Here is a 10,208-nt window from a genome sequence, read left to right as displayed (position 1 = left end):
TCCTGCTCTCCAGTCACATTGCCTATTCTGTGGGTAGCCCTTCCCTCCTTGACCTCCAACCTCACCCATACCATTCTTGTTACCTTTTATACATTGTCATCCCTCATTAGAATGTAAACTCCTGTAGTGCCAGTGCGATATGCACATAGTCTGCAGTGGCTATGAATATACAGATTCTCCACATGAAAAACAGAACCAAAATCTTTATTCAGATATCAGAAAGCCAAATCCATCATAGTAACAAAGAAATCTATACACAATAACAATACAGAGAACAACACCATCCCCAAGCCTTCCCCCAAACCAGCTCCCTTAAACAAATCACAAACAGGCTCCCTTATTAAACAAAATCAGAAACAAGCACTCTCACTCACACTAGCCAGCTGCCTGCTTTTTCTCTGTCTACTTCCGTTCTAACTGCTCTGACCAATTTCCTCTCAGCTCTGCTCTACCTCTGCCTCTTCCTATTCCACCCCTTCCTATTTTATGTGACTTAGACTCATGTGACTCAGGCTTCCATGTGACTGAAGCAGGTCACATGGACCTATTAATAGATGGGAAAGATCTTCCCATTAAGAAGCAAAATTACATTAACAATAAGCAAAAATGCATTATCAATACAGTTCCTTGAGGTCAGGGATTGTCTTGCTTGCTTGTATTTCTATACCCAGTATTTAGCACACTGTCTGGCCTGCAGTGAATGCTTAATAAATGCCTTATCTATTTATCTGTATAATTTCCTTAATAAGCTGTTTTTACTTGAATACATTAGTGACCAATTCAGTTGCCTGAACATGTGCTCCTGGACATACAATGACCAGGAAGGCAGGTCAGAGTAGGGGTGGGGGAGGGGAGCAGCTGCATACAGCCATGTGCACATTCCCACACCTATCTTTAGGGAGCCCAGCAAAGCCAATAAATGAATGTATCTTGGGTAATCATTATGAAGAGTCATTCTTTGGTCCTCCCCCATCTCTTTCATAAGAAAACTTGTATCACATACATTGTGGAGGTATGTACCAAGTTATTATCTGCCTAGGTATAAGTGAGAAGGGTCCTTTTATTGGAGAACATTGAATCATTGGACTCACATTTTTCAGGAGCCTAATTTGTTCCACAAAGACTTAAAGTTGAATTTAGTGACTTAGAAATGTTGGATGATAACTTTCAAATTATTAATGATTTCATAATTTTCTAATTGAAATTCTTATGTTTCCTAAGAATTGTAAGTGTGTTGGTGTATCACAAATGCAGATAGGATCTGATTTTATTGTTGTTGAGTCAAATTCTCTGTCTTTTGTTAAGTTTCCTATCTTGATTGACAAAATATATTTCTTCATTTATTAATCTATTTGAAAGGAGGGAAACAAGGATCCCCACCCACCCCAATGCCTTAATGTTCCAGCTCTAACATGCCTTATGGAGTATATATGGAGCTGAGCTGAGCAACCCCTGGCCACTTATGTTGGGGTCATGTATGTTCTAGATTAGTACTGAAGGACTCGGTGCTTTGGGAGAACTGGGTAATCCTTTATCCTCAGGACAGCAGCAGGGGAGGGGGAACAAGTCAAAAGAGGATTGTCCACTGAGCAAGGAAAAGCCTTCTACTCAGTAGGCTTTGAAGGAAGAGAACTTCTTTTACTCTTCCTATCTGGCAAACATGTGAGGGCTCTATGAGGGTCTCTTAGTTCTCCAGTGACATGGGGGAAGAGGCAGTTGTCTCCCCTCCCTGGCTCCCTGGCACCCTTGGAGACTGCTTGCTAGTGGTCATCTCTGAGAAAAGTGTAATTGCAGATAAGGGCAGCTAGGTGGTACAGTGGATAGAGCACCAGTACAGGAGTCAGGAGGACCTGAGTTCAAATCTCACCTCAGACACTTGATACTCACTAGCTGTGTGACCTTGGGCAAGTCACAACCCCCATTTCCTCATCCTGGGTCATCTCCAGTCATCCTCATGAATATCTGGTCACTAGATTCAGATGGCTCTGGAGGAGAAGTGAGGCTGGTGACCTGCACAGCCCTCCCTCGCTCAAAAAAATAAAGTCAAGTGCAAGTCATGTCATCATTTCTCTGATGACATGGTCTTCTTCAGCAACAAAGGACGAACACACACACAATTGCAGACATCTTGAATGTTGCCCATCAGCTCCAACTGAGGATCCTAGGAGCTCCCAACCTTGAACTCCCAAGGTTTTCACTGGGAACATCCATCTCAGGATCACTCAGGCACTTATGCTCTGGAAAAGAAGCACAGAGTAGAAAAGATATCCAAGATCTTGAGATTCTTCCTCAGGTTCACTTTGAGGAGTGCATGCTTAAGCTGCCAAATATAGGCGCATGTACCTAGGTCTTGGCACAACTTGACAGAAGACATGGAATGTGAGGGAGTTGTTCAGACAGTACGAAAGGTGTAGTGGATATTCAGAAGTCCTAGAAAGTGTTTTATGCATTTTTTTGTTTTGTTTTGCTTTGCTTTTTTTTTTTTTTTTTTTTTTTTAGAAATTCACCTCCTGGGAGAATATAATAGGAATTTGGGGTTGTTGTTTCATATCTTAAATATTTGTCACTACATGCTTATGGGTCATTTTGTTTTAAGTATTTCTGTTGTGTGGAGAAAATAAATGCCTGTTACTTAGCAGATCTATATTATACAATGAGTAACTTTCTACTCTTTCTTTGGGATACTCCGGATGTGAGTCCTGCCTAAGCTTTAAGTGATTTTCCCAGGGGAATGCTGGGTTGGAGCATAAAGAAAAGAATCTAGAAAGCTTAATCCAGGTCCTCATGTAGGTGCTCAGATCTAAGGTCCCTTAGTGGAAGAGGTGCTTGGGATGTCCCTAATCGGTCATCACTTATTCCTTTAGCAAACATTTATTTTGCACCTACCATGTGCAAGGCACTAACATAATATTGATTTACTGATGAAAAGTTTAAAAAATCATCTGTTGGGCCAGAGCAATGGTCTGGAATCAATAGTAGTAGACAAGGAGGTTGTCATTCAGAGTTGGAAGAACAGATGAGGGAATAGTTAGTATTCAGTATGGATGCCAGGGATGGATAAAGTATCCTTAGCAGACAGCAATGTTTTCAGTTAGGGCTCAAAGGTGGAAACTGTGGTTGCAGGATGAGGGGAGTGTATTTAGAATAGAATATGGATTCTAAATGGCCTCATGAAAAGGGATAGTAGAGATCTGGATGGGAGGTGGGGAGATTGGGAATGTAGAGTATAGGGCTGAGTTCAGTAGGGAAGAGTGTGGAAAAAGGCCTCAGAAAAGGGGATTTTCATCTAAAGCAATGGTTAATGGTAAAAGAGATTAGAGAATCAGGATGGTAGGAAGCAAGTTGGAAGTGCACGTTAGCTCAAGGTGGGAGGAGAGTTCTGAGTAAGTTTATGCAGATTAGAGATTAGTTCATGCAAAAATTGTTTTAGAAAACAATTTTAGAGTGGTGTGGTGGCCACAGGTTGGTGTCTCAGAGAGAAGATGGTGGAATTAAGGCTTCTGGGGGAGAGGATAGGAAAGAAGCTATCTCCATAGGCTGTCCTTCTCAGGTATGATATTTGTAAGTATTGCTCAGTTATTTAGGGCCTGTTCAAAGCCCTCTAGAGCCCATGGACACATAGGTCTTCTTGGCTTTTAGGACAGTTCTCTACCCACTATACAACACTGCCTCTCATATATTCATACATATATTTATGTTTTCATAAATAGAGGCAGGGCATCATAATTGATTAGAGAACTTAGAACTTAGTCTTAGAGTCTGGAAAACTTTAAGTTCCACCTTTGACACATGCTAATTGTGAGATTCTGAACAAGTGATTTTACCTCTTGGTGTCCAAGGTGACCAATCTATATTACTGGAAAGAATTTCCTCACTGGAAATTTCATACATCAGTGAAATTGTATATTTAAAATATTATGTATTACCTAAAAGAAAAAGGACTTAGGGTAGGGGTAGTGATCTGTGAGGCCTTTTGAACTTTTATATTAGTACACAAACCAAAGATTTTTTTTAGTGGTATGCTCTTTTTCGTTCATTTATTCATTCATTTATTGGAAGATGATAAACACGTAGTATAATGAAGAGAGCTATCTTTAGAGTTATGAGACTTAAAAGTTTCAGTCCTAACTCTACCACTTACCTTCCTACGGGACAAAGATCAAGCCACTTAACCTCTCTGAGCCTCAGTTTCCTCATCTGTAAAATGAGAGCTTTGTTCTAGATGACCTTTAAGTTTCTTTCCAGACCTAGATCTATGATGTTATTATGCTAGGTACAGACCATGAAAGACTCCAAGATTCCGAAGCTCTAGTTCATTCCTGAGAATGTTACTTACCTTTCTCCCCTTAGCTTTATCAGCTCTTTTGTCGAAGAACCGGCTAGAGAATGGAGGGTTAAAGAGCCTCCTTTTCCTACTGAGACATTATTTTCTCCAATTCTGAGATTCTGACTAAAGCTTTCACATGTCACCACATTTCCCTTTGGACCAACTAACATGTCAACTGGTAGATTTTAAGTGTCGTAACTGTAAATGACACTACACTCTGCTGGTTCCAAGAATGCTTTAAATGGCCCTAATGCAGCTCATGTGACAGAACTATCCTGTGGGCATTAATCTATCATAATATTTGCCTTCAAATTAAAATCTCAGTTCTTTGAAATTGTCACAATGTAATGAAGCAGAAAAAAATATTCCAGTTTAGTATCCATTTTTGCAAACATAGCACTTGGGCAAAGAATACGGGAGTAAATAAACTGTTTCCCTTATGAATGACTTAATGAAAACAGCATTTCTGAAGTGCTTACTATGTGCAAAGCCCTCTGTTAAGTGCTGGAAGACAAAGAAAAAAGTAGAAACAGTCCTTATTTTTAAGAAGACCATATTCTGATAGGAAAGACAACATAGAAAGAAGGTTTCAGCTGTAAGTCAGAGTGGAAGTGCCATAGTCCTTTAAGTGACAAAACAGATAGTAATGCCACTGCTTTAGTGTGACTTCCACAGACAAAACTCTATCCATTTCTGATGTTGGCATTTGACAGTGCCAAGGACTTTGGTGGGGTAGAGAGAGCTGACCATGCATCCTAGCTTTCCCATTGACAATTAACTCTTTCACTGCTTTGATCAGGGAAATTCCACCCCTTTAGCCTAGTGTTTCTTTCAAATATTTCCTAGATGAAAATGACTAATTCCTGACTCAATGTAGTGGAGCCAACTACTGCTTTCTTTCTTTCTTTTTTTTTTTGAAGGGTTCACAATCACTTTAATCAAGCACATGTATCAATCATTTAGTCAAGCACATATATCATTCACCTTGTCCAGGGAAGTCAACACCCTGAACTTCAAAGAAAATACAGAGAAATTAAAAGTCAACAGACATGGCTTCCTCTACCTGAATTCAACCGACAGTTGGACCCCAACTTCCTGATCATAGTTACTAGAGAGGGAAGCATGACATCTGGATTCTCAAAGCTGGGGGGCTCCTTAGCGGCTTCCCAGAGTCTTCATCTGGCCTAACAAACACATCCAGTCAGTAAGCCCCCTACTGCTTCCTTTTCTACCTACACTACTATGGGCCTCATTACCCAAAGTATCCACTGCCACTCTATCTGCATGCCCTGGTTCTATCAACTAATCCCTTATTTGCTTTTGACCCCTAGAGACTATGTGTGCTTTCCCTAGGGTGCTACTTATAAGGGGAACAAACTTTTACAGAAATATTAACAAGATGTTTCAGGACCATGTGCTGCTATATGGCAGCCAGACAGAATACAGCTGCCTCTGATAAATTAAAAGTTAGGATGCTCAAAGGACTTGTGATGAAAAATGCTATCTACCTCTAGGGAAAAAACTGGTGGAGTCTGTGTGCAGACTGAAGCATATTCTTTTTCACTTTATTTTTTTTCACATTTTTTTGTCTATATTTTCTTTCACAACATCATTTTTGTATTTGCATGATTGGGCATGTATAACCTATATCAAATTGCTTACCTTCTTAGGAATGGAGGGGGAGGGAGGAAGAGAAGGAGAAAATTTGGAACTCAATATTTAAAAAAATAATGCTAAAAATTGTTTTTACATGCAATTGGGAAAAATAAAATATTATTTTAAAAGGTCATTCTACAGACATGTGGAGTGTTCTGCTCTTTTTATCATTGTTGTTCAGTTGCTTTTCAGTTGTGCGTGACTCTTTGTGACCCCCTTTGGGGTTTTCTTGGCAAAGGTACTGGCATAGTTTGCCATTTCTTTCTCCAGCTCATTTTACAGATGAGGAAACTGAGACATAGTTAAGTAGCTTGCTAGGGTCACACTGCTAGTAGGAGTCTGAGGATAGTTTTTGAACTCAGGAAGATGAGTCTTCTGGATTCTCAGCCAACTGCTCTGGTGCCCCTGCCACCTACACCCAAAGAGAATGGTGCTCAGGGAATGATCCACACAAGGGCATATTCTACTCATTATTTTCAGAGGTTCCCCAAGAGAGCTGTGATTACCTGAAAAATCAAAGTTGCAGCAGACAACCAACCTGTACTTCCTAGGTCCATTAAAAAAATGCAACAGGCACATGTGTGTTTGGTAAAGGTTAGAGAAAAAAGAATTTATTGTTAGTCACCGTGTTGGCCTCATGCCAAAGTAAGCCTCAGACAGTCCATTTGCTTCTCAGCTTGGCTGGTTCAAGGGGTGCCCAAGGAAGCCTTGTACCTGCTAGGCCCTTAGCAAATGCTTGTTTGTTGGATCCAACTGAATGGCAGAAAGTAGATCGGGCTTGCTAATATGAAGCTATGCATTGCTGAGCAGCAGGAATGAAATCTGACTTTTCTTTTTCAGCTCTGATGGCTTCTATTGTTTGCTTCTTTGAGTGTTCGTGCCAGGCTGATTAAAATTCCAGCTTATGCTTTGCTTCTAAAATTCATGAGAAAAATAATGAATAAACACATTTAATGAATGGTTACTATAGGCTCAGTACTGTGCTGGGATATAGAGATTTATAGAATAGAAGGGTGGGCAGGGAACTCAGAAGCTACCTAATTCAATCCATGCCTGAGAAAGAAACTTCTCTGTGAGGAGAATGAAAAGACATCTGAACATGTGTCCCAAAATCAATAAACACAATGAAAGCAAAAATGGGAAGGAAAGAACAGCACTCCCTTGACCCCTAAAGCAAAACCAACCCTGTGTGATTATAATGTACAAGCTGTGTCTCAGAAAAGAAACGAGAATATGCACTTCCCTTCCTTCTTTAAAGAGGTGGAGGACTGTGGGTGTGGAATGTGGCATACGTTATCAGATTCAGTTAATGCGCTAGTGAACTTCTCTGAACTGTTTCTTCCTTTTTCTTTTTTATAACAAGATCTCACTCTGGATAGGGTAGAAGATAGAGATATATTTGGATGCTGAGACAAAGCAAACAAAAGCTATCTCTACTTTTTAAAAAAAAAGTTAAAAAACAAGAGAAAGAGCGATGGAGAACCCATCAGTGGAGTAGTCCCTTACATGTTAGCAGGGAATAAATTGTCAGGGAATTTCTCCTAAACTTGAACCTCAATCTTCCTTTACCTTCCACCAACAAGAGCAGAAGAAATCAAGAATTCTTCTTTCACCTGATGAGCTATAAACTAGTCATATTCCCTCCCAACTCTCCCACCCCTTCCTCCTCCATCCTGAGTCTTTTCCTCTACAGGCTACTCATTCCCAATTTTTTCAGCCAATCTTCACAAAGTCAAGTGTAAGTCATGTCATCATTTCTCTGATGGCATGGTCTTCTTCAAGCAATGAAGGATGAACACAAAACATGGAACAGAGAATCACATAAATTTGGAAAGGATCTTAGAGATCATGTAGTTAGATAATCTAACTTTACAAATGAGGAAACTGAGGCACAGAAAAGTTAAGTGGCTCGTCCAAAGTCACACAGGTATTAAATAAAAACCAAGATCATGTAACTCATGTACTCTTTGAACTATTTCACATTGTGTGACTCTGGGCAAGTATAACCCTATTTACTACATCACACTATATCTCTATGATTTGGTCTCAAGGTTCTTCACCACTAAGTCACTTGCTTGAGCATTGGTACTGTGAAAAAGACACTGAATTTTCAGTTAAAGGACCTTGGCTTAAGTCCCAACTCTCTTGTATATTACCTATATTGATGCCTTGGGCAAAGTGCTTACCCTCAATTTCTTTAACCATCTCCTCCTGGATTTCCCCCTTTGGCGATTCATTCCATGCTCTTACCTCACCCCAGTCTTCACTTGTTATTGGCTAGTCCTTCTATTCTGTCTAAAAATGAGCCCAGATCTTTTCTTTTCCATATTTAAAAAACACAACATAATAAAAACAAAAACAAACCAAAAACCTTTGCCTTTCCCTCAAGAAAACATTTTATATCTCTTCGCCTTTCCAGAGCCAAACTCCTGGGAAAAGTTTCCTCTATGAATATTATCTCCTTGCCACACAGATGCTACTATGATGCCCATTTTCAGATGAGGAAACTGAGGCAACAGACGTTAAATGACTTGTCTAAGCACATGGCTAGTAAGCGCTTGAGACAGGACTTGAGTCCAAGTCTTCTTGGCTCAAGGCTCAATGCCCTGTCCACTGCTCTGTATTTAACCTTCATCTCTCTTGAGTTCTAGCCCAACAACACCAGCTGTCTGAGGGATATTGCCTATCAGGATGTCAGTTCAATTCAATAAACATTTGTTAAGGTCTTGTATGTGTTAAGGGGTCCTCTGAACTTGTCCTTTTGAGTTGCATATTTTCCAGAAACACTGGACCCAGAGTATGCAAGAGACCCCGATGTCAAATCTAGATTCCTGCCCTTATTAGCTGTGTTATCTTGGACAAATCACTTAGAACCCCTAAACCTCAGTTTCCTCATTTATAAAATAGAAATAATACTTGTACTACTGACCTTGCTATGTTGTCATGGGATAAAACTTTATAAACTTTATGGTTCTATAGAATGATTATTAATTTTCCTCATTAAGAATATGCCATCATATAATAAAGAATAAATAAGTTGTGACCTTTCTGAAATGCAAAACTTGTATTCCTACCTTAAAATTTTCCTGAACTTAAATTTTTTTAAATTACGAAACAACCATATATGTATTGTAAAAGATTTGATAATTTTGTTTTGGTAAAAGAGATGATTCCCTGCCCACCCCCACCCCCCCATGCATTCCTATCTGATGGCATCTCTCTCCAACTCAACATGTCTAAAACAGTTCTTTCCTTCTTCCTCCCTAAAACCATTCCTCTTTCTATGTTCTCTAGTTCTATCAAGGCCACTTCCAACTTCCAGTGATCCCGGTTCTCAACCTTGCAGTAATCTTCAACTCTTTACTTTCGATCTTCTTCATATTAAGGCATATCACAAATGTATCAGCTTATCAGATCGATGGAAACAGTTTTATCCTCCCTCTCCCTTTTCATTTTTAAAGCCTTATTAATTATATTTACTAGATTCTAGGAACACATGTGTTTGCTAGCCCTCGATAGGTTTATTCCATCCTTGCCCAGGAGTCCATTATTCTTTTATTTTAAGTCATGGTCCAAAAATCCAAATAACATTCTCAGACACCAGTCAGTCAGCTAAACATTCACTTATCAAGTTTGGTTTTCTCTTTTCAATCACTTGCCTTCAATCTAACATAGTAATGAAAATGCCACCTGTGGCCCTAAGTCTCAGTTTCTTGCTTAGGACCTCCTAATTCCCATCTTTATGTCTAGGTTCTATTTGATGACAGCATTTTCCAAATATTATTTACTGAAAATGGTTAGAGATTTTCAGATTTCACAAGTCTTATAGACATCATATTATATATAATGTATATATATATATAACATACAAACTATGATATGTTATATATAGTATAGACACATCTTATAGACATGTTACAGACATTAACCAGGGATTTTTAATCTGGGGTCCTATGAACTGGTGTTTTAAAACATATTTTGATAACATATTTCAAAATGGTTTCCTTTGTAATCCTATATATTTTATTTTGTGCATTTAAAACATTATTCTGAGATGGAGTCCACAGGCTTTACTAGCTTGCAAAGGAGTCCGTGATCTAAAACAGATTTAAAAATCTTTCTGCATTAGGCCTAACTACTATTTCTGTCAGATCAACAAGAAGCCAGCACCTCTTAGCAGGAAGATGCCAACCACGTTACTTATTTGTTTGTCCGCTGGCCATTA

General features: G+C 39.2%; 1 long non-coding RNA gene across 2 annotated transcripts in view; it reads right to left on the bottom strand.

The window, feature by feature from the left end:
- Positions 1-6,567: 6,567 nt before the first annotated feature.
- LOC140498517 (uncharacterized) overlaps positions 6,568-10,208 on the bottom strand; it is a 30,800-nt gene continuing 27,159 nt past the window's right edge. For both annotated transcript variants that reach the window (XR_011965124.1, XR_011965125.1), the window contains one exon: positions 6,568-6,898. This is a non-coding gene — a long non-coding RNA (uncharacterized lncRNA). The remainder of the gene's footprint in view (positions 6,899-10,208) is intronic.

This window comes from Notamacropus eugenii, chromosome 4, assembly GCF_028372415.1.
Source record: "Notamacropus eugenii isolate mMacEug1 chromosome 4, mMacEug1.pri_v2, whole genome shotgun sequence".
In the NCBI taxonomy this organism is placed as follows: Eukaryota; Metazoa; Chordata; class Mammalia; order Diprotodontia; family Macropodidae; genus Notamacropus; species Notamacropus eugenii.
This window is presented reverse-complemented; position numbering and strand designations above follow the sequence as displayed.